This window comes from Cupressus sempervirens, chromosome 3, assembly GCF_028749045.1.
Source record: "Cupressus sempervirens isolate cs-2001-9-10 chromosome 3, ASM2874904v1, whole genome shotgun sequence".
In the NCBI taxonomy this organism is placed as follows: Eukaryota; Viridiplantae; Streptophyta; class Pinopsida; order Cupressales; family Cupressaceae; genus Cupressus; species Cupressus sempervirens.
This window is the reverse complement of record NC_143120.1, coordinates 1,107,988,381-1,107,992,531: the sequence shown is the minus strand read 5'-3', so window position 1 is coordinate 1,107,992,531 and position 4,151 is coordinate 1,107,988,381.

Below are 4,151 nucleotides of genomic sequence, written 5' to 3'. Positions count from 1 at the left end.
AATTATAAAATTGATTCATTTTTTATAATAATATTTCTCTTTTTTCTCATCAAGAATCTTTCCTCTGTGGATCTATGAATTCAAGCCTCCATAGCTTTTGCTTCTCTCTTTTTGTGATAGGTGTTTGCATGTAGTTAATTCTTGGGAGCTATGGGGTTGATCTTTCATCAACTTCAACATGGTATCAGAGCTCTAGATCTTCATGCCCATGTTATATTTATGAGAGGTTTGGCTTGGCTTTTAAATTTGTGCCTTTTTTTTTTAGAGGGTTTTGATTCTTCACAACAATTTTTTTTGATCTTGGGGGTCACTGATTTTCGAGTCACTTTGAGTGCAAATAAATGCCACTGTTGAGCTCAAAGCACCCAAAAGCCCCTATTTCTTATTAAATTTAGTTGGAATCTAAGGAAAAATAATATTGCTCCTAGATTGGGCACTTTTCTCAAGGCAATGATTTAAAGATTTTTTTATCATTGAAATCAAAAATTTTTGATAAGCAAATTGGTGCTTTTTAGCATGAAAATCAAGATTTTTGAGTACCAAAACAAAGTTTTTTTGGCACACAAATCAAAAAAATTTAGCACTCAAATCAAGTTTTTTTGTATGAAAATTGAGTTTTTTTGGCACGTAAAATGAGACAATTCTTGTACAAAACTGACACATTTCTTGAGTGATTTTGGTACTGTTGGGCGTGCATCCTGATGCATTTAGCACAGATCAAGAGGTGGTAAATATTTTATTTTTCCTTTCTAGCTCTGTTTTGACCTACATGTGTTTTTTTGGCTATAACTTGCTCATTTGAACTCTATTTTTCACAAATGAGATATTTCTAAAAAGCTAGTTCCAGGCCCGTTCTAATGGTATAGGTTATTTTCAGATTTGGTGCTTTTTTATGGTTGTTTTTGCTGTCAAAGTTAGGAGTTCTATTTTGCACTCCGAAGACATATCTTGAGCATCCAATCTCTAATTTTGGATTTCTTTATCTCATTGGAAAGGTATTTGAGATCTCTTTCCAGTGATGATGGTTCTTTTTTCTAGATTATGCTCCAGGCATATTCTATTCAATCTTTTACATTTTTGTATTTTGCTAGATATCTTGGTTGTTTTAGGTTTGGGTATCAATTTTGTTTCTTTAGATGATTTGTCATGGGTTTTACTATCTCATGTATCAACCTTATGTCTTTTTTGATCTTTGTTAACATTCTTTTGTAGTATTTTTGCAAACACACTGAGATAAAGTGTCACTCTATTGCATTTCAGGATCTTGCACATCTTTGTGTTTTGTTGTACTCACACTACATTATAAAGTGCCTTGGGGGTTTTCATGTTGGCCATATTCTCCATCTTCCTTTGTCAAGTGAGTGTTCCTTCCATGACATTAGCCTCATGATGTGTTGATAACATGTGCCATTATAGGTGTTTGTACTTCTATTGTACTCTCGATGTTCTTGGTTCTTCTTTCTGTAGGAGATATTGTATTCAGATTTAGTGTTCACATCTTACCTCTCAGCATTATGGGGGGGTATGTTGGTTCTATTACTTTCTTGGTTCAATAGATTGAGTTATGCATTCGGTATTTGATCCTATGTACTAGGTGATTACAATGGCCAGATACCTATGCATTTCGATGAGATGGATCATTTATCATATAGACATTCTTTCATTCCTAGTTTTGGAGACCATGAAGATACCTTCCATACTCAATTGATGAACTCTTGAGACTTAGTCTTTTCTACCTGGTCATGTTCTATATAGTGGAGGTTCTTTAGATCAACAGTTTGACAATAGTTGCAACTTCATGCTTCAATGGTGTTCTTCATGATAATCTATTCCTATCTTATGGGACATTTCCTAGTTTGGACACTTATTTAGTCCTTCTCTAGTTCTTTTTAGCATTATTTCCATTTCTTTTTGGATTATGGTTTTTCTTATTTGGTTTTCTCTATTTCTCCACTTTTCAGTTGGTTGTACTTGGGTATCTCATCAAGCCTTGTTGCTGGGACCCAAATTTACTTTCAGTAGTAGTTTCTAGGTTTTTAGCTACTCCTTCAATTTATCTTAAGGAGGGGTGTTAGAGTAATAAAGTTTTTTCTTATTAATTAGATCATATTGATTTAATTATTAATTCATTTACGATCTCTAGTTTACTTAAGCTAAACATTGGAAATATAATAATTAATTCTTTTATTAAATATTATTATGAAACCTAGGTTAGTTACCTATTAGGGTTTTGATCTCCTTTATAAGGACGATCTCTCTTTGTAATTATAACATTGATCCACTTTTGAATATATCATTTCTCTTTTTTCTCATCAAGAATGTTTCCTTTGTGGATCTATCAATTCAAGCCTCCATAGCTTTTGCTTCTCTCTTTCTGTGATAGGTGTTTGCATGCATGAGACTCTTAGGAGTTGTGGGGTTGATCTTTCATCAACTTCAACAAATACAATGGGCACTTGATAAGTTAGTCCTTAACAAGATAATGCATTGTTCAATCAATACATGAAGTGAAGAAGATAGTTAAATGAAGCTTAGAGTTAAAATAATTCAAATGGATAAGCTTGACCGAGTATTAGCATTGGTCAGTCAATCAAGGAGCTAAAGCAAAAGATTAATGAACTTAAGTAGAAGTTAAACATTAAAATAGTTCAAGCCGAGTGTTAGTTATTATCAAGAAAATGTATGAAGAAGTATTAGTAGAGATTGAGCATAGTAATGGATGAGTGATTTTGTTGATACCAAGTGAGAAAGTATAGTGTATGTTGAGTTACACAGTAATGACCAAGCAAAAGAACATAGTGATTCCCGAGCGACAAAAAAAGTTATAGTTTGAGAAAAATTGAATTTGAGGTCAATATAGTTGGAATTTTGAATTATTCAAAGTGCATGGAAGATAAGAATTGATGAGGTGGTATATTTAATGCAAGGAGAGTTTATTTGGAGGAAAGGACTCATTGAGAAAATCATTTGCTAATCAAATGAAAAAGGAGTTTGAGATATTAATATTTAGAGAGATTAATTTCTTTCTTGGATTGCAAGTGTATCAGATGAATAAAGGAATTTTTATTACTCAATCCAAGTATACCAAAGAAATTTTGAAGACTTTTGGTATGGAAGATTCAAGACCAGTTGGAACACCTTCGATATCTACACATGTTTTTTCAAAGATTGATGATTGTGCTCAGATGAATCAAACATTATGCTAGTCAACGATTGGAAAACTACAATTTGGTGTACATAGAAGACTTAAAATTGCATTAGAAATTGAAATTGTTGCTATATTCTCTGCTAATACCAAAGAAAATCATATGATGGCAATAAAGAGAATATTGAGATACTTGAAAGAACAAAAGACCATAGATTATGGTACAAGAGAAGTGACAAAGTTGAGTTAAATGCTTACACATATGTTGATTGGGAAGGAAATGTTGATGGAAAAAAGAGTACAAGTGGAGGAGCTTTCTTCTTGGGAAGAAGATTGATCTCATGGAAAAGCAAGAAGTAGAACTCTATTTCACAATCTAAAGAAGAAGCTAAATATGTTTCTGCAATAGTGAATTGTTCAAATGTTGTATGGATCAAAAATTTGTTGAAAGGAATGAAGGAAGATATCAATAAACCTATTGTGATATATTGTGATAACACAAGTTCTATAAACATATCAAATAGCCCTATTATGCATACAAAGACTAAGCATATTGAAATCAAGTATCATTAGTTGAGAGAGTTGGTACAAGACAAAGAAGTGAGATTGGAATATGTGAACACAAAAGAGTAAGTTAGCTGACATATCCACAAAGGAACTACCTAATGATTCTTAGGAGTATCTAAGAGGTAAATTAAGGGTAATTCCCCTACCTAAAGAAAAAATAAGTAGAGATGTTGCATTGCATCAAATATTGCAAATCAAAATATCATAAACATTGATGTAGGAGGTCACACTTTAAGAGCTGTCTAAAGGTGTGAAAAGTAAGACACTTGTAAGAATTTTCCTTAGGGAAAAATTCACCTAGGAACTAAGAACTCAAATACAAGCACAATTGTAGACCAAAAATGGATATGATCAATTAATTAGACTATGTCCTAATACATTGCTCTGTTCAGTATATACAAACACACTAGGAGTGCCTGTATATAAAGGCCTCTCAGGA